The sequence below is a fragment of the Ochlerotatus camptorhynchus genome, unplaced genomic scaffold (assembly GCF_037179485.1).
Source record: "Ochlerotatus camptorhynchus isolate MF236.1 unplaced genomic scaffold, CSIRO-AGI_Acam_v1.1 ptg000314l, whole genome shotgun sequence".
In the NCBI taxonomy this organism is placed as follows: domain Eukaryota; kingdom Metazoa; phylum Arthropoda; class Insecta; order Diptera; family Culicidae; genus Ochlerotatus; species Ochlerotatus camptorhynchus.
Window position 1 is genome coordinate 2,883,141 of NW_027040802.1, and position 20,464 is coordinate 2,903,604.

Sequence of the window (20,464 nt, forward strand, 5' to 3'; positions counted from 1 at the left end):
TCTTATAGAAAAGAAAACTAAGTTCTCCATGGCAATGTAAGTTGATAGTTAAAATGATGGAGACGCATAGTTATCAACAAGATTTGAATTCGTTTGAATTCTCGCTAGCATCAATAAAAGAGCTTCCTTTGTTTTTTCTTCTTCTTCATAGCTTGAAAGTTCTTACACGAGCTTGTGCCTGCTCTCAACTTAGTGTTCTTTGAAGCACTTCCTCAGTTATTAATTAAGAGCTTTCTGTCAACGAATGCTTGAATTTGTATATTGTGTGGCAAGCAAATTATACCTACTATATGACCAGAGAAGTCGAGAAAATTTCTAATCCGAATAATTGTCTAGACCGGACAGGGAGTCGAATCCGCCAGCTCCTGCTTGGTGATACCGTCCCTTAACTTACTAGACTATCTGAGACGCCCCTGTTTCTGTTGGATGTGATCTGAATGTGCCGTGTCCTAACTCAGTGTAATTATGTTGCGCATTCTGGATTTCACAATAAATATGCGCTGAGGTCACTCAAAACCAGTGTCTCCCAACCTTTTCATTTGATCTGTTAGTTATTCGTTTTATTTCAAAATACTATGTTAACAACAGCCAACAACTCGTTCAGTGCGATTGTTGTAGATCTCAAATCTAGTTACGATGCTGCGTTTGTGATCATGCCAATCTCATATTTTCGCCAACGTTCAATCTGTTTCTTATCATGGTTTTAATGTGGAGAAGAGTTGAAAATCCGCTCTCGTACGAAGATGCAAATTTGACAAGGATCTTCAATGTCTGAATCACTGGCTCAAATCGTTTTCACGGAACAAATCACGAGATGAGGAATCATTTCACAGGTCCAAATACTCATCCTGTGTTTCATCAAGACTTCCACATCCATTGAGGATGAAAACGGATTGCGGACTACATCAGCATCTTCTTGCATCAACTCAGGGAAACACAGCTCACATTGCTAATCCAGTGAGTGAAAATGAGCAATAATTTCTGATTAAAGATCCGAATTTAGCTCGTTCAGTCATACTTCAGAGTCTATAGGACATGGCAACATTTCCAATACTAACCTTTCGGGGCCAGTTTTGTTTGGATCGTCTTGGAATGAATTAGATCGGCTAAAAATCTCATTAATAAAGTATCAAAAAAAAAAGCTAACTTGCCCCGTAGTTCCAAGTCCACCGAATTTTGGTGAACAAAATTTATTGAACAAGCGAGACGTGCCAACCTGAATGCAATGAAATCATTTTTCCCTTGAACTTCCAAGAATATTTTGATTTCTTCCTTCAATTCAAAAGCATTGCCTTTGGACAATCAGCGCACAACAGTGTAGAAAAGAAGAACCACGTGATTTGAATTAATTTGCTTGTAGAGTTCTTTGAATAAACGAGTGTTCAGAGCTCTAGATTTGACATAGTTAACAATGTTGATGACAGAATCAAGTACTTTCAACTTTAGTTCCAGCAGAGTCTTGCTCTTGCTGACAAGGGCATATCGAACACCTGTGGCGTATGCAGCAAGCCCTATAATCTCTTTCTTAAATCTTGATCTATTTTCAAGCAATGGTAGAGTGCCATCGATATTAACTCCACTTACTTTTTCCCACTGTAAGCCACCCGATTCAAAAAATGATTCCCTTTGCTTTTGAGCTGTTTGGTGATGGAACATCTTTAGATATATATTGTAATGGTTCAATATTTTCAGCTTTAGCCCTGGTTGAATCTGTCGACTTGATTTGTTTAAATTATAGTTTTCAGCTCTTTGATGATGTATCTTTCGATTTATATTATTGCTGATTGCATCTGAAACTGAACTGCCTCAAAAATACAAAAAGTGTGATAAAAGTACACGCTTCCGTAAAATCGTGTTGGTGTCTTCGGAGCACTTGTTGCTTGCATCATAACAAATAAGTGCACCGAAGACACCAAGACGATTAGACGGAAACTCGCACTTTTATCACACTTTTTTATAAGTAAAAACGCGCTTATTAGTCCAGTTTGGTGTGAAATGCGCAATATAATGGTGCTATTTTTTCAGCTTTCGTTGAGACAAATCCAGAAATTTAGCTTAACATGAACAAATTCTCTTAATGCAGCGTATCGTCTACCAAAACGAACCCAACCCTTATAATCAACACCTCAGTGGTTTCTCCTGGAAGAATAGAGGATTTCTCGGCTTCGCACAACACGAGTTTTCACGTCAACATATTCCTACCCATTCCTTAATTGACCTGCATTCGGACGCGGCTGGCGATGGTATTGCCTTTTAAAAGTATGGGGTAACTAGTTTTTACACATTGAGAATGAATGCTAGTCCCAAGCATCATCTGTTGGTTCTCTGTATAATTACAGCTGATCTGACAGTAACGGAGTAGCAGACGCGGGCGGTCAATCATGCTCATGCTCATATTTCATGCAGTTTCTACCAAAGCCCTGACAGGTTCATGTTGATGTCAAGCAGACCGTCTACAATTATAATTATCACGTAAGGAGGAAGGAGATACCTGCGATGGGTCGAAGAAAGTCTTCGAGGTTGCTGTTTGTGCAGTTCCACTTGGTTAGTTGGGTTAGATTATTCCTTTTTATTTATTTATACAGTAACCCCTTCATATCGTTAGTACATAAATTCAGCTTATCGTTTACCATAACGAACCCTGCTACAAACCCAACCCTCTAACCCAACATTCCAGTGATTCCTCGTGGAAGTGCAGAGGATTTCTCGGCTTCCATCAAAGCGAGTGTCACATTTTTACCCATTCCTTTCTTGACCTGCGTTCGGGCGCGGCCGGCGCTGGTATTGCCTAGTTTGAGATCACCAGATCACCACCCTGAAAAGACTTCACGGCCCCCCTGTTGGCCGTGGACCACCGGTTGGGAAACCCTGCTCTAAACCTTTTGCATGAGGAAAGTGAAGCTTTTTTGATATTTAGGTATGACTTTGCAAGTGGGATATACACTTAGAAAAAGTAATTCACCTAGTCCTTGATCAGCTCCTCGATATATCTTTATCTTCTACAAGGAAACAGCTGTGTATCGCTGGACCGATTGTCTTGTTGGTAGTGGAGGTGGATAAACTTTTTTTTACACACTGTTTACTCACTATAACAATGTTGCATAAATTACGAAGACAGCACAGAACAGAAGGGGAAGTGCAATCACGTTTTTCTGCTCAACAAGCGATGCGTTATGGAGGTGTTCCACACGGGTTTTCGATGTACACTCACACTATCATAGCACGCTGCTTATCTTAACTGCAGACAGAGGATGCCTTCTACCGCTAGGTGCGCTAGTGTTAGCCAATGAAAAGTGGAGCCACTTTCTGATCCGAAGTTCCACTTATGTTCTATGAAGACAGTCTTTTAAAGGTTTGATTTTCAGATTTCTATATATTCCAAGTAACAATTTAGATTTTATGAGGGTTCTGTAGACCAGGATTTAGACTTGCAGAATGCTATAAAACCGTGATAAAACTTGCAATGTTGCTTGGGATATAAACTCCATTCATTTCAAAGTGGTTAGATACGTACTTGTGACAATCAACGGTTCATTGTTCATATTACCTTTTATGTCCGGGAAACTAATTAAAAGTAGTGATCGTGGTGGGAATAAACTTAACCGAAATAAAAGTCCGTGTTCACAGTTGGAGGTATCACAAGCAAGTGCCGTAACCAAACTTTATTCCTTTCGCTTTACAACTGTCAAAAGGCTCACAGATCAACTGAGTCATTTTTCGCTCTCCCTCGCTTAACGCTTATAACGCTTTTCGCCCGCACGCTCAAGGCAGATACCTCATTACCCATCAGACTGACTATTTCCCTGGTTATTTCTACTGATTTGTACATTTCAATTTTGCAGGTTGTAAAATATACCATACTGTTCCAAATTTTCTATAGATCACTAAATATAATAAAAATGTCCATTCGACAAAATATTGAATCTATGGTGATTGTTTCGATTGCCAATCAGCAATTTAAGCAATAAATTCATAGGCTTGAATCTCAAAACATTGCACCACGACAGTTTTAAAACTAGCAATAAATGTCACCGCGCAAAAAAAAATCAACAAAAGCCTGAGAAAGCATTTATATATTTTTTGACCAATGTGAATGCGAATGGCACAAACTCCACAAGGACCACATTCAATCCAATAAGGGCCCATGCATTAATTATGTCATGCTAAATCGATGAAAAATTTACCCCCCCCCCCTATCGTCACGTTTTCCCTATACCTAATGCATTGGTTGTCACAAAATCTTAGACTCCTCCTCCCCCCTTAGAGCGTGACATAATATATGCATCAACCCTAAATGCAAAAGGACTTACGTATCAGTCATGGTTATATCACAGACAGACATACATACTACTCGCAAGTTGTTCATTGAACAAACATTTTACGGCCAATTTTAAAGTATCGTAGTTGTTAGTACCGCCACCTGTAGCACACGTAGTCAATTACCATGCGTTTAACGTTCCACCATCTGTTCAGCGTACTGCCCTCTAGAAATGGGCGGTCCGCTTCCGAGCTGTTCTAAAGACCTGATTCCATAAAGTGAGCTGAAGACCCGCAGCTCATTTTTTAGGAACCGCAGCTCATCAGCTCACTGATATCACAAGTCTAAATCATTCAATTCGTCATTTATAGCGGAACATTTCAAAAATCCCTCATTACTCCACTTACGCATTGAACAGCCCCCGCGTAAACCAATATGCGTTCGTAATACAACATCATCATCAACGGCAAACGCCAACTTCCTAGACGTTGAATGGCTGCCTTTCAAACACGTTCTCCATCCCAGCAGGTGTTCCGCAAGGAAGTCTGTTGGGTCCTTTGCTATACAGCATCTATACTTCCTGCATTCCTCCCTTGGGCAACGGTTGCGTGTTCTTCCTGTTCGCAGATGATACCGCAATAACCGTCAAGGGTAGGATGCCTTGCGAAATAACAAACAAGCTCCAACGATGCCTTGACGCCTTTGCTTATTATGCCACTACGTGGACAATCAAAATGAATGCCTCCAAAACACAAACAATCATGTTTCTCCATCGGCAATCACCCAAACTAAAACCGGCTCCCTCTTGTACTGTAATCATGAATAGCACAAGGGTTGAGTGGTCCGCCGAAGTAACCTATCTCGGAATGTTGTTTGATGAAAAGCTGCTATTCCGCTCGCATGTGCAGAAAACCGCAGTCAAGTGTTCCGCCTTAGTTAGGTGTCTGTATCCGCTGACTTTTTTTTTTTATCCATTTCGTTTATTTGGAAGGCTCAATCGCGTTAGCTTTACGGAGCTGATAATTCATTGTTCACTGTTTGTAACAAAATTCACTTAATTCTATGTCTAGTAGGAGTTGGGCCGATTACTCGCGGCTTACTCGAGGTTAGAGGGGTACATTGTTGAAGGATAGGATCAGGGGAGGAGCTTGGGGTAGGGTTTCGTTGTCTCATCAGAGCGTTGTCGCCAGTATGAATAGTAGTGCTGTTCTAGCTTCGTCTGGAGTTCGACCGGCTATGGTGACCAGTGGGCGACGATGAGACTCATCGAGACGGGGGGACAAGACAAACAAAAACTAATAAAGAGAGACAAAAGACAAAGGAATTAAATTCTTATACTAGACATTTGAAGAAACACATAAACGGACTGCATATAGCAGACATCGCGAGTTGCCAACAAGTCTCTGATAGGAACATAGGGTTGTCTTCCTTGGGCCTCGAGGGTATTCAAAAGTCGCTCTCTGGCGGCGTCATTATCCGTACATTGCCAAACTGCGTGTTCGATGTCATCGTAACCGTTTCCACACTGACAGATGTTGCTGTCCACGAGGTTTATTCTATTGAGATGAGCATCTAGCGAGTAGTGGTTGGACATAAGTCTACTCATCACCCGAATGAAGTCACGACTTAAGCCCAAGCCTTTAAACCACGCTCTCGAAGAAACATTAGGAATAATTGAATGTAACCACCGTCCAAGATTTCCAGTGTCCCAATCGGTTTGCCAACTCGAAAGGGTACTCTGACGCACTAAATGGTAAAATTCATCGTGTGAAATTTGCCTGTCATATAATTCGCCTTCCTGCGCGCCCACCTTTACGAGAGAGTCCGCCTTCTCATTGCCTGGGATTGAGCAATGTGAGGGGACCCATACAAAGGTAATCATATATGATCTTTCGACCAGTACACTCATCTACTCCCTTACCTTTGAAAGGAAATAAGATGAGTGCCTACTTGGTTTCATCGACCGAATAGCCTCAATCGAACTGAGACTATCCGAGAAGATGAAGTAATGGTCTGTGGGCATATTGGAAATCATCCCCAATGCGAAGTTGATTGCTGCCAGCTCAGCAACAAAAACGGAACAAGGTTCCTGAAGTTTGCGGAAGGCGCTAGAGTTTTCATTGAAGACACCGAAGCCAGTGGATCCATTGAGACGGGACCCGTTTGTAAAATATCTTTTCATGCAATTGACTTGTTGGTACTTTTCAGTAAAAATACGTGGGATAATAATAGGTCGAAGTTGATCGGGAATCCCATGAGTTGCTTGTTTCATGGTCAGATCATATTCAATTGAGGAACTGCGATTGGTGAAGTGAACACGGTCTGGAGTATAACAAGGAAGACACATATCTGATGATATGTAGTGGTGGTAGATTCTCATAAATCGGGATTGTGTGTTCAGCCCAAGAATTTCTTCAAAAGTAGCAATTATAAGTGTGTTCGTCACTCCGCATTTGATTAGTATTCTGAGAGAGAGCTCCCAGAAACGGTTCTGGAGGGGTGTTACTCCTGCCAGAACCTCGAGACTCATGTTATGCGTTGAGTGCATACAGCCTAGAGCAATACGCAGACAGCGATATTGAATTCGTTCCAATTTTATTAGGTGACTTTTTCTTACCGAGAGAAAGCAGAAAGAGCCGTACTCTAGAACAGAGAGAATAGTTGTTTTATAAAGCGTTATGAGGTCTCCCGGATAAGCACCCCACCATGTGCCGCAAATTGAACGGAGAAAGTTGATCCTCTGCTGACATTTTTGCTTCAAATACGTAATATGGGTATTCCAAGTGCACTTTGAATCAAACCAGACCCCAAGGTACTTGAAAGACAATGATTGGGTAATGTTTCTGCCCAAAAGATTAAGCTGCATTTGGGCTGGGTACCGCTTTCGAGTAAACACTACCAGTTCAGTTTTCTGCGGCGAGAATTCGATCCCTAGATTCATAGCCCAAGAAGACAAGTTATCTAAGGAATTTTGCAATGGTCCTTGCAAGTCCACGGCATGTGGACCTCTTACGGAAACCACACCGTCATCTGCAAGTTGTCTTAGCGTGCATTGTTCTGCCAAACAGTTGTCGATATCTTTGACGTAAAAGTTATAAAGAAGAGGGCTGAGACATGAGCCTTGGGGCAGGCCCATGTAGCTAATTCTGGAAGTTGTCAGTTGTCCAAGGGAAAAGTTCATTTGCTTTTCTGACAACAAATTGTACAAGAAATTATTTAAAATTCCAGAAAGTCCACATCTGTGCAGATTGTCTGACAGAATTTCAATGGAAACTGAATCAAAAGCCCCCTTAATGTCCAAGAATACTGAAGCCAATTGCTCCTTGTGTGCAAAGGCCAGTTGAATATCTGTGGAAAGCAGCGCTAGACAATCGTTTGTTCCTTTGCTCTTGCGGAACCCAAACTGTGTATTTGATAGCAAGTTATTTGATTCGACCCAGTGATCGAGTCTCCGAAGGATCATTTTCTCCAACAATTTCCTAATGCACGAAAGCATAGCAATCGGACGGTATGAGTTATGGTCAGACGCTGATTTGCCAGGTTTTTTAATGGCTATTACTTTGACCTGTCTCCATTCAGGCGGTACAATGTTGTTTTCTAGCAAGGAATTGAATAAATCTAGCAAGCGTCTTTTAGCGATATCTGGGAGATTTTTCAGAAGATTGAATTTAATCATATCGCTTCCCGGTGAGGAGTTGTTCGATGAAAGAAGAGCCATAGAGAAATCCAGCATTGAGAATGGTCTATCCAGAGAGCCGCCACTAGGAGACGCTTCTCGAAGAATATTTTGTGCTGGAACTGAGTCCGGACAGACCTTTTTAGCGAAATCGAATATCCATCGGTTGGAGTATTCTTCACTCTCATTGAAAGATGAGCGGTTACGCATGTTGCGAGCCACCCTCCACAAGGTGTTTATTGAGGTTTCTCGTGAGAGTCCCTCGACGAAATTGCGGCAATAACCGCGTTTTTTTGCTTTGATTAATTGTTTCAGCTTTGTCTCAAGCTTTGAATATTCCTCGAAGTAAGTGGAGGTTTTGTGTCTACGAAAAGCTTTGAAAGCATCAGATTTTTCTACATACAATTTTGTGCATTCTTCGTCCCAACCAGGTGTGGCTGGTCTCCTTTTAAAGGGTGCACTTGGAACTTTTCTTTTTTGTGCTTCCAGTGAGCTTTTGTAAATCAAATCGGCTAGGAATCGATATTCTTCCAATGGTGGAAGCGCATCTATTGATTCGACACCGATTGTCACCGCCGTTGCATATTTCTGCCAGTCGATGTTCCTTGTAAGATCAAATGGAACCCGAGATGGTTCTGCAGAGTGAGGTCCACACTTTATTGAAATGATGATTGGCAAATGATCGCTACCATGGGGATCATTGATAACCTTCCACTGACAATCCAATGATAGCGATCTTGAACACAAAGATAGGTCGAGTCGGCTTTCTCGAGCCGGAGGATTTGCTATACGTGTCGCTTCACCATTGAATAGTCAAATTGAAATCGTCACATAAATCGTAAAAAATAGCCGCTCTATTGTCGTCATATAGATCGCCCCACCCAGTACCATGGGAGTTCATATCACCCAGAATTAATACTGGGGATGGAAGAATCGAAACTAGATTCCAGAGTTGACGGCTAATGGAGGTTCTTGGTGGAACGTATACTGAAGCTATGCAAAGATCTTTGTTCTTCACATTTATTTGGCAAGCGACGATTTCGACGCCTGATAGAGCAGGAAGGGAAATTTTGTAGAAAGGGTAGCACTTTTTGATCCCTAAAAGTACTCCTCCATAAGAATCGTCTCTATCCAGGCGAATAATGTTAAAATCGTGGAAGTTGAGTTCTTTATCGGAAGAAAGCCATGTTTCACAGAGAGCAAATATATCACAATCAGAATTGTGAAGTAAAAATTTGAACGAGTCTAGTTTAGGCACTAGACTACGGCAGTTCCACTGTAGCACAGTGATCATATCTTCAACCTCGTTCGACGAATTATCCATCGAAAGATATGATTGATGCAAGGAGGGGCCATGAAACAGTCAATTGCTTAAGATATGATTCTAACGTTGGAAGCAAGGCAGAAACTAAGCTTCTTAGAGGGTCTTGTATGTTGAACATGTTTAATATGAATTCCACAATGTCCGAAAAAGCCAGCAAACCTCGTTCGGACTTGGATTTCTTTTGAGAAGTTTGAGGAGCAGCTTTTTTATTTCTTTTATCTTTGTTGGGCAATGGCGGAAAATTCTTGCTGCATCCAGGGATTGGATCAGCAGGAGCCTTCGGTTTTGTTTTTTCATCCCCATTACCCTGGGAATTTGGCAATCTTCTGAAGGTGATTTTAGTTTTCTTACGGCGCACTTTCGGGGAGGGGCATTTTCTTTTTGAGGATCCGTCCATTTTTGAAGGTGCGTGTACCACCGTAGAATCACCTTCATCCGATGAGTCAGAGTCCGATTCTTCAGCTGACAAAATCGAAAATTGGTTTGCATCTTGGACGGCTGATGCAGCCTTCACCATTTGCGCATAAGTCTGCTTGGAGCGTCCAGAGATTGAACGCTGCACTTTATCGGAGTGCTGCTTGTACATCGGGCACTCCTGCAAGGGGTGAGGATTCTCGCCACAGTAAGCGCATTTTACTGATTCTTTGTGGCAAGAATCCTCTTTGTGGTTTTCACCACATTTGCCACAACGAGTTTTGTTGCCGCAATGGCTGGCCGAGTGTCCCAGCCTTTTGCAGTTGGTACAATTATATACCCTCTGTACAAACAGCCGCACCGGAAAAAAGCACCATCAATTTTAACAAAGTTTGGGAGAACTGAACCTGCGAAAGTCACCCGGAACGAGTCTGAATGTTTATAAACTTTTTTACCGTCTAGCAAAGATGCTGAATGCAGTTGCCTTACATCCAGTATCTTCACTAGCGCGGTAGCGAATGTCGAGTTTTTAAAAGTTCCCGAGGCATGTTTCAAGTCCTCGACAGTCAGACTCGCGTCGGAGACCACGCCTTCTATCTCCACATCTCGAGAAGGGATGTAGATGTTATACTCAACACTAAAAAGCTCGTGTTCAGCAATTTTATTTGCCACATCATAAGTCGGTGCTTCTACACGCAGTTTGTTGAATCTTTCTTTGTGTACCGAGATTCCCGGATACTTACGCAGCAAATCTCTCGTAATGTCGAGAGTTTTCAAAGGTTTATTTTTGGGCCGAAAAAAGACAACCCATGGTCCTTTCGAAGACGGTTGATAGTATCTGGTTCGCGTAACGTAGGCATCGGAAGATGCCATAAGTGTTGCGCAAAAGCGGTGCGCAACCACTTAAGAAGGAAAAAAAAATTAAAACCTTCACTAATTAATTAATTTTAATTACTAGTAATTAAATTTTTTGCCCAACGTATGAACAAATCAAAAAGAGAAAAAAAAAATCGAAAAAAAAGCAAAAAAACTTATATCTACTTGCAAAAAGTTGTCTCACTATGACCCATACTCCCCTACCAGGGGTGAGAGACAGAGTCACGCGCCACGAGGCAAAAATAAACTACAATAGGGAGGCAATGGACTTGCAAAATGTATTGTCTAATACTTATGCCGGTTGTAAACAACCTATCAGCCGGTGCAGCTAGATGGTCCGTTTGCTGCTGCTGGTGGTGATGGTTGGTGTTGGTGGGTCGGCACGATGATGATACGATGAAATGATGGGCTCGCCGTTACCTCCGGTTATGGATTACCGGGATGAGTTAAAGATGGATGGCAACTCCAAGGGGCTCGGCCCATGGAATTCCACTTCCTCTGTTGCACACTGGTCACTTGGGGCACCCAATGGGGGGTGAAAAAAACCGCTCGGGCGGAAAAAAAAACCGAAAAAACTAGGTGCCGCGCGACTGAGACCGGGACGTTGTTAACCGACTGAGTGCTCAACTAGGAATGTATCCGCTGACTTGCCGCAGATCCCGCCTCTCAAGGCTGAACAAACTGGCTGTCTACAAACAAATTATAGCACCTGCGATTCTCTACGCAGCTCCGGTGTGGGAATCAGGTGCACAGACTCACAGGAACAAAATCCAAGTCGCTCAGAACAGAGTGCTTAGGATGATCCTTGATCGTTCCTTTGACACAAGAATTTCAGATCTCGACCTAGAGGTTAATGTTCCAAATTCAGATTTGAGCGATATTTCACGCGCGGAGCGAGATTTTATGAAGGTACGAGAGGGAGAAAAGTACTAGTTGTCGCTCTCATTCCAACGCAAATTTTGCTCCGCTCCGCTAATAAACGCTCAGATCTGAATACATCTTAGTTCTCTGGGGAAGCGGAAGATCCGCACAAAAGCAAATAATCGAAAAGCGAAATGCACACTATTCGAAAAAGTAGTGTAAATTTCTGTTTAATATGATACATTTACATTATAAATCATGTAAAGTTCTGACACATTTCATGCACTATAGCAAATATTGTATACAAAAGCCCATCTTTGTAAACAACATTTCTTACAAGTTGCTCGGTTGCGCGAAATGAAATACAAATCTACATGAATGAATGTTTATATCACAATTAAAATTCAGAATTTTTATCTGTGCAGCGCTCCACCTCACAGCTCAGCTTCGGCTCGGACTCCGAATTATCAAACCGAATGCTTTTTTTTCCTCTGTTCGGGACATAACACCACTGCGACCAGTAATTTGATCTATTGTAGTATATCCCGTGTCCTCAATTTAGTGCAGTATTCGGTTTTGATACAGTTGTCATTCTTGCCTTCATCGCAAGGAATCAATTCTTATTGAAAGGTCCCGCTATTCATACCCTTCGAAGAGTGAGAGCACCCTCCAAATGCACGCCCCTCTGTCAGGAAAACTTGGATTCAAAAAAAAATTAAGCGATAATGACCATGCCTCCCCCCCCTTAGTCTTAAACACTTCAAACTAGGGAACAACGAATTGAATATTATTTAGGAATCACCATAAATCAAGACTAAGTAACACATTTTTTCATTGTAACAAGATCATCCTCGGTGGACAAAGCTGAGTCTTGTCGCTATCAACAAGGCTTAAAAAGTAACAAGAACTAAAACGTGTTCCTTTGATTACTGAAAGTAATGTTCCCCTAATTTGAAGTAGTCGGGACTAGAAATCTGTGGTAGATCTTACATCCCGTAACGTACCACGAAAAGGTGATCTACCCACGTTACCCGAATGATTTACTGGGAGCTGTTTAGGATGACAGCCCTCGCACCCGTACAGCTCTTCGGATCTTTTTTTCTCTCGATTCTTCACCTCAGGATCCAGATCTGAGCTGATGATCTGGAGCTGAAGCCGAGAGTAGTGAGAGCAATTCTGCTGGAGAATTAACATCAGCAATAAAATCTGTTTGTAGACTGGATTGCATAGCACGAGAGAAGGCGTAAAGTAAAATATTTGGAAGTAAGATTGCCAGTACAGAATGATTAAGATGCTTACACTTTAAACTTTGAAATCTGGAAATTGCAGTATTTAATTGAAATGCAATGTGACAGGCGTAATTTTGCCCGGGGTCGCATTTTACCACAGAAGCCCTTACTATTTTTGCTCAAGTGAGATATGGACTAATCCGGACAGGAATTTTCATACAAGATATGTGGACACACGCCTCCGTCAGAGACGGTCTGGTCCCAGCTACCAAAAATTACACACACGCGGTATTCACATGAGGAATACTCGCAGGGGTCAACCCAGCACGGATGTGCAATGGCCGAGTCTCATCCTGGGGGAACCGCCTTGCTGATCACGGTTACCCCTGTGCGAGGTAAATATGCCTTCCGTTGGTGCGATGGAAGGATATCAACAGAAACCGATTTGTTAGTCTGGTGATGTCTACTTTGAACATAATTGCATAATAGCCCACCAGTATGCCTACTGGACAATGAGACTAGGGTGTCTTGAATTGAAAATGTAAGAAGTGAAGAAAATCGTATAAGAAACTAATAAAGGGTTCTTTGGCGGAAGGGTTGAGATGCTGTTTTAATTTCTCGGGTATGCATAAATTACTCACACCATTATACTGGCAATACAGTACAGTACCCCCAGATAATCCAACGACTCGATAATCTGATATCAGGTCTCTTATGGAGCTGTTTTTACATTGTTAGATTTAAAACATTGATTATATCGGATCAACCCCGATAATCCGGCCACAAATTTGTCAGATTAGCGGGAGGATACTGAAATCCTAATGCCAATGTCATTGTTTTTTTTTTTTTTTTTTTTTTTTATTATTATAGTCACTTTAACGCTCTTGGGTCATTCGTGACTTGTCCGGGGGTGAGATTTGAACTCGTGACTTTGGCGTGAGAGGTATGGATGCTAACCACTACGCCGGGGTCGCCCCCCAATGTCATTGTACTATCATCAATGAATTCATTGCTATTGATCCTCAAGAGTACGTATGGTATTTTATGTATGGTAAAAACATGTTTCTAAATTGTATCTATTTACTTGAATCCTCTGGAAAGTAACATGCGTCTCCTTGATTGTCATATTTTTACTGGAACGTCATGGTAATACATGAGATACACTTCTTTCCGGTTACGATAGTCATTTCAAGCGACGATGAGACTCATCCCCCGTCTCAACAAACAAAAACTGTTAAAGAGAGACAAACGGCAAAGGTTCACATAAGTAGAGGAAAAGGTGGTGAAATTTTAAGCATTTTCTTCAATTTTTCCCTAATTAAATAATGAAACACATAGCTAAATGCATCTAATCAATTCTTCATACATGTTTGTTGATATCATTGTTAGTAAATTGCCAATTTTATTATTTCATTAGTATTTTTTCGTATTATTGGAATCATTTAAAAAGTAGACCATTCAGCAGCATGGAGGTAAATGGATATGGGGTGGTGGCAATATAAAAATATAATAAAAATATGAGCAGTTTGTGGGAGTAAAATGAGCATTATCTTCAGTTTTCATCATTTGCTGGAGATTATGCAATGAAAATTGTGTGTTTGATTTAAAACAATAGTAATATAGCTAAAAATCCACACCGGACAAAACCAAATGGCCACTTTTATTTTATAAATGCAAAAACAATCATTTATTATTTCATTAACACTTTTGAACGAAGTTAAACAAAATTCAAGCAATCATTACTTAGTTACAGAATCGGCATGCGAAATCGTCGTCGTTAGCACATGCAACGTAGAACCAGATCAAGCAGGAAAGGCATTTCTTCCATCCTTGGCCGTCGTTTGAATCCAAAAATGAAGCACCACATAGATCACACAATGCATCTTTATCCAAGTAACCAAAAGTTCCGCATTCAACACTTCCAAGTTCCATAAAGTTCAAATAAAGTTCCGACAGAACTTTCAAGTTCCATAAAGTTCAAATAAAGTTCCGACAGAACTTTCAAGTTCCATAAAGTTCAAATAAAGTTTCGACAGAACTTTGAAGTTCCACAAAGTTCAAATAAAGTTTCGACAGAACTTTCAAGTTCCACAAAGTTCAAATAAAGTTCCGACAGAACTTTCAAGTTGCATAAAGTTCAAATAAAGTTCCGACAAAACTTTCAAGTTGCATAAAGTTCGAATAAAGTTCCGACAGAACTTTCAAGCCACATGAAGCAATCTGCACAAATCATTTTTTGTAACAAAATTTAATGTACGTTAATATGAAATAATCAGTTATGCAACATTCTATTCAAAAATAAAAAATAAATTAAAAACTAATTACCTGGATTCGAACCCGTGTACTCGGCATGTGATCTACGATTGCTAAACACTGCGCCACAAGTGTGATGGAATACCATGCGGGCAAACACCAATTTTAATTCATCAAGGTGTTGTGTTTCGTATTCAAGTCAGTCTGCTGGCTCAGAAAACTCCAACAATAGGCGGGACAACAGCTCACTTTAATATATTTCAGATGACGTAGTGGTTCGTGCTGAGACTCTCACGCAAAAAGGACTGGGTTTAATTCTTCCAACTGATAAATCTGATAAATCAATACACATTAATACCTGCCTTTAGAAATAACTTTCATAAAAGTGCGAACTAAATATAGAATTGGTGTAGAGGACAAAAACCTTTTTTAATTTATTTTCTTAAAATTCCGTTCAAGTTCCGCCAGAGGCTGCTTAGAATGCTCTTCAATTATGGCACCGGAACTTTCAAGTTCTTATAACGACTTAAAAATGAGGCTGCTTAGAATTCTATAGACCACCTTCAACCAAGGTGCTTAAGCCATAAATAGCCTTTTATCAGAACTTTTGGTTACTTGGGTACAGCTTTCATCGGTTGGTTGGTTGTCTTTACCAAGGAGATAGACAGCATTCATCCTTTTTATGCACTTAGGTTCGCTTTTTTGGCTTTCGGTGTGTTCGAAACTGACGTTTGTTTTTTTTTGTGGAGTTTTTTTTTTATAGGGTAAATGTTGGCTTCGGCACCCATTGACTGTTTTCGGCAACCAAAATTTAAACGATAATTTCACTATGTTTTCCCATCAACACACTTCCCTGAATGTATTCAAACGATTCTTTAGTCTTTCAGCTTCAATCTGATTATATTTGTACGACCGAGCAATCCTATTATGCCAGATTTTTCTTCAAATGAAGTATACGCACTACAAAATGGGGCTGATTTCGAGTTGCCGATAATAGAACAGCTGGTTAACACGCAGTTCTAATGGGAAGGTTGCCGAAGAAAAGAGGCTGCCGACAATAGTCACACTCACCTGAGAAGTTTGGAGCGTTGTAAAATCGCTTTCAAACCGGTTTGAAAAATTCTGTCGATTGGAATGGATAGAGAAGCAAGCAGCAGATGAATGTTAACAAACAGACACGTGATATATGTGCGTAACGCTGACAAAATGCTAATAGAAGTGCGGACGCTGCTTAGATTGACGAGAATACGTAAATTCCCCTATCTATAATCGGATGCTGATCAGGCCATAACCAGGCCCAGGAGACAATTTCTAGTTCCTCATTCTAGGTCCCTATTATTTACCGCTGAGAAGCTATTCCGAAGCTAAGGAGAACCTGCACGAGGCGTCCCATCATTCGTCCCATCAGTAGTTCCATCATTCGTTGAGTCACAGCGTTGAGTACTCGCAGGGGTTGACCTAACTATTGGCCACGAAAAAGCTTGCCAATGCACATCAAAAATCGACTACATACATCCGAACATTCGTTTATCTCAAATCGAAGGAAGACATTCCGCGCAACTACCATAAACCGGACTAGTTCATGTTGATCTTCGTCATTCTTCTTTTCCATTTTGGACTTCTACATCAACACATGTCTGGTAGCCTTCAGGTTCAATTGGCTAAACATGGTGAGTTTGTTCCATTTTGTAATTTTTTTATCTTTTCAAACCTGTAACGTTGGGAGAACACCTTGTTGTGATGCGATACTGGTATAAGATCTACCATTGAACCCTAGTCGTGACAGCTTCAAACTAGGGAATCAGGATTTTCCAGTAATCAAAGGATCACATTTTAGTCCTTGTTACTTTTTATAACTTGATAATAGTGACAAGACTCGGGAAGTGACCACCGCGCCGTTATGCATTTCTATATTGTATATTTCAAATAAAAAATTTAGTTTATGCTCATAGATTAAAATAAACCTTTTCCCTTTGTCCTTCTCCTTTTCCTTTCCCTCTTCTCTTTTCAGAGTAATGGCACTATAGCCATAAGCCATAAAATGCTAGGACAATAGTTAGTGCTCATCCCCCAACCGTCAGAATAAAATGGAGCATCAATTAACCTTTCTAGCTTTGATGCTTCCAACGACCAACCAATCATATAAGTACCAAAATCGAAACGTATGGTACTAGATGTCCACGTTTCATCCATTTAAAGGGTGATACGGTCAAAATTTGGTCAAGGGTAAACGCGTGTAAATCGGTGAAATCGTTTACTTAAAAAATCAAATTAAATTTCTTTTTCAAGTTCAATTAGTATAAAATTCAGGAAAAATATTCAGTTAGGCTTCCGCTTTTCCAAATCCGAATTGCCGGGCCTTACGCTTGACCCCTGCCATCAGATTTTGTAAAGCCACCTTGTCCACCTTCTTCGCCGCAGAAAGCCAGTTTGCCTTGAACTGCTGCTCGCCCTTAGCAGTTTTTTTGGTCTTCTTTAGGTTCTGCTTGCCAATAGCCCAGTATTTCTCAATTGGGCTGAGCTCTGGCGTGTTGGGAGGGTTCTTGTTCTTGGGAACCACCTGCACGTTGTTGGCGGCGTACCACTCCATGGCCTTTTTACCGTAATGGCAAGATGCCAAATCCGGCCAAAACAGTACGGAACAACCGTGTTTCTTCAGGAAAGGCAGCAGACGTTTATTCAAACACTCTTTCACGTAAATTTCTTGGTTGACAGTCCCGGAAGCTATGAAAATGCTGCTTTTCAAGCCACAGGTACAGATGGCTTGCCAAACCAGATATTTCTTTGCGAACTTTGACAGTTTCATGTGCTTGAAAACATCTGCTACCTTTCCCCTTCCTTTTGCCGTATAAAACTCCTGTCCCGGAAGCTGCTTGTAGTCGGCTTTGACGTAGGTTTCGTCGTCCATTACCACGCAGTCAAACTTCGTCAGCATCGTCGTGTACAGCCTCCGGGATCGCGCTTTGGCCGTCGTATTTTGTTTATCATCGCGATTTGGAGTCACTACCTTCTTGTAAGTCGATAGTCCGGCTCGTTTTTTGGCTCGATGCACGGTTGTAGACGATACACCCAGCTTATTTGCGGCATCTCGGAGAGAGAGGTTAGGGTTTCGCTTGAAACTACCGGCAACTCTCTTTGTCGTCTCAGCGGCTTCCGGTTTTCGATTTCCCCCCGATCCAGACTTCCTGGCTGTCGACAAACGTTCCCCAAACACTTTAATTACATTTGTAACGGTTGATTTGGCATCTTTTAGCGATTTTGCCAACTTTGCGTGCGAGTAGCTCGGATTTTCGCGATGCGCGAGCAAAATTTTGATACGCTGCTCTTCTTGCTTGGACGGCATTTTGACAACTGAAGAGTGAATTCCAAAATCAAAATAGGAGCAACATTCTACACACACACACCTTCAAAATGAGGGGTGTTCAGGTTTTTTAAATGCAAAATTGAAAGAAATACGTCAAGTTGATATTGACCAAATTTTGACCGTATCACCCTTTATTGGATTCTGAAGCATCTTCGATTTAAACATGCTCGATGTTTTCTGAATCATCTTGCCCCTTAAATGCTGCACAGTAGGCCTGGCCGTATTGACGCATCTTCGATGTGAAACATATAGTATAGACATGAACATATAGTATAGACATGAAAAATGATGTAGGTATATATATATATATATCATTTTTCAGGATGCTTTCAAGAACTGGCTGTGTTGGTGTTAGATTAGATTAGATTAGATTTGGTTCACTTTTTTTGGCATTCGTTCTTTTTTGATCACCTTAAAGCTGGGTTTAGACTAGGCAAGTCAAATGATCAACTCAGTTGAATTCAATTGGCTTGAAAAGTTGAGCCTGGTTCAACTTTTTTCAATTCAAGTGAGTTAATCAAGTCAGTTGAATGACATGGTTTACACGTTCAATTCGCGTTCAAGTCAGTTGAATTCAACTGACTTGATCAATTGATTTGCCCTTTCTAAACCCAGCTTTACCTAGTCTAAACCCAGCATAATTGTTTTTTATGCTTCCGACTTTGCCAATCCTTGACGGTAATTTTCGCCTGTAATCTCAATAGCTTGCTGTGACTTACGCTTTCACTTCGTAGCTCACGAAGATGCCATCTTTGGAAGCGGTAAAATATCCATCGGTGATATGGTGAATGACGAGTTCGGCGAGGCTTCAGAAGTTGGTTTGATTTATTAGATTGGATTGGCATCAGACTCGAGATTGGCTTCAGAAAGCACATTAGCTGTTGGGTCAAGAAGGGAGGAAGATTTGTTGTACTGTTGCGGCATCAATCACCATCGGATTTGTTACCGTGATTAATGTAACGGTAGTGCTCTCTGGCCGATCTGTTACAAAGTCTTCATCACTGAAGACATCTCTGTTGAATGGCCAAATGCCAGTTTTAAGAAAGCCATTTACAGCCTCACCTACTAGATCGACTTTCAGAAAAAACAACACCCAACTGTTCCAAGCCATCATATCCAATAGCTTGTGCAGGGAATTTACGAATAAAATCTTCTGAAGAACTTGCATAGTAGCTTTTAAACGTCCCCATATAGGCCACATCCAAGAGCTGCATTTTGTTACTGCAGTGTGGGAGCAACACTAAAACAGTAAACAAAATTTGCACGAGCCTTCTTCTTTCCTTTATTTAGCGTCGGTCTCTGTTCCGCAATCTAGTGCCAATCACCGCGGACATCGATTGCCATCCATTGACGGCAATCGAATGTGCAGGAAGGCAGCTTCCACACCTGCGTAGGATATCGCACCCAATCATCAACACACATGGGCCGGGACCAACGGCTTTACTTCCCTTCCGAAGGAAGACGTGACCAGAGATTTTTATGCCTCAGAAAAATCCCACCGACCTCGACTGGGATTGAACCCAGACCCATTGGGGTGAGAAAGCAGTCACGCTTACCACTACACCACCGGCGCTGGCTCACGAGCCTTCTTAGCAGATGCCAGATTCTTAGTGTGAGAACTGTAAACCGTCGATTATCAGCAGGGCAGGATTAATTTCCGTGGGGTTGACATGTGCAACAAAGTGGTCGAACCAGTCAAGGAAAATTTCGCTGTTCATGTATCTGAACGGATTACACTTGAACTTGATTCCGTTCGGTGCTTCTTTCTTCAGCAAATCGTTCATGCGTACTCGGGGTGGAACATGTTGCCCAGCTACCGACATGTACATTACGACAGTGGCTAATATACCTCTCTCACCCGAGGTAATGGATCCGACCTGCCCCTTTCCTGGTGTAGGAATAATGTATAGTATATAATAATAATAATGAAATGTATATATGTAAAAAATCATGATAATAAATAGTAACATTTGCATTGAAGCTCCCCTTTAAGCTGGGTTTAGACAGGGCTCCAAATAACAAAAATATCTCAGAGATGGCGCCAGCATAGACATGTTCTGTCAAACACACCCGACTGACGTCAAATGTATATGACATTTTGATTTCGATCAGCTGGTTTTGTTTACTACCAAAAATCTTGTGAATTACCGGTGCATCGTTTTGTACTTTCGGGACCAAAAATCACTTCAAATAATAATGGAATCAAACA

The 20,464-nt window shown here is 41.3% G+C and overlaps 1 non-coding gene across 1 annotated transcript; it reads right to left on the reverse strand.

Annotated features, from left to right (window-relative positions):
- Window positions 1-12,883: 12,883 nt before the first annotated feature.
- Window positions 12,884-13,041, reverse strand: LOC135707643 (U1 spliceosomal RNA). The gene has a single exon (XR_010518246.1). It is a non-coding gene; the product is annotated as a U1 spliceosomal RNA (small nuclear RNA).
- Between the last annotated feature and the right edge of the window lie 7,423 nt (window positions 13,042-20,464).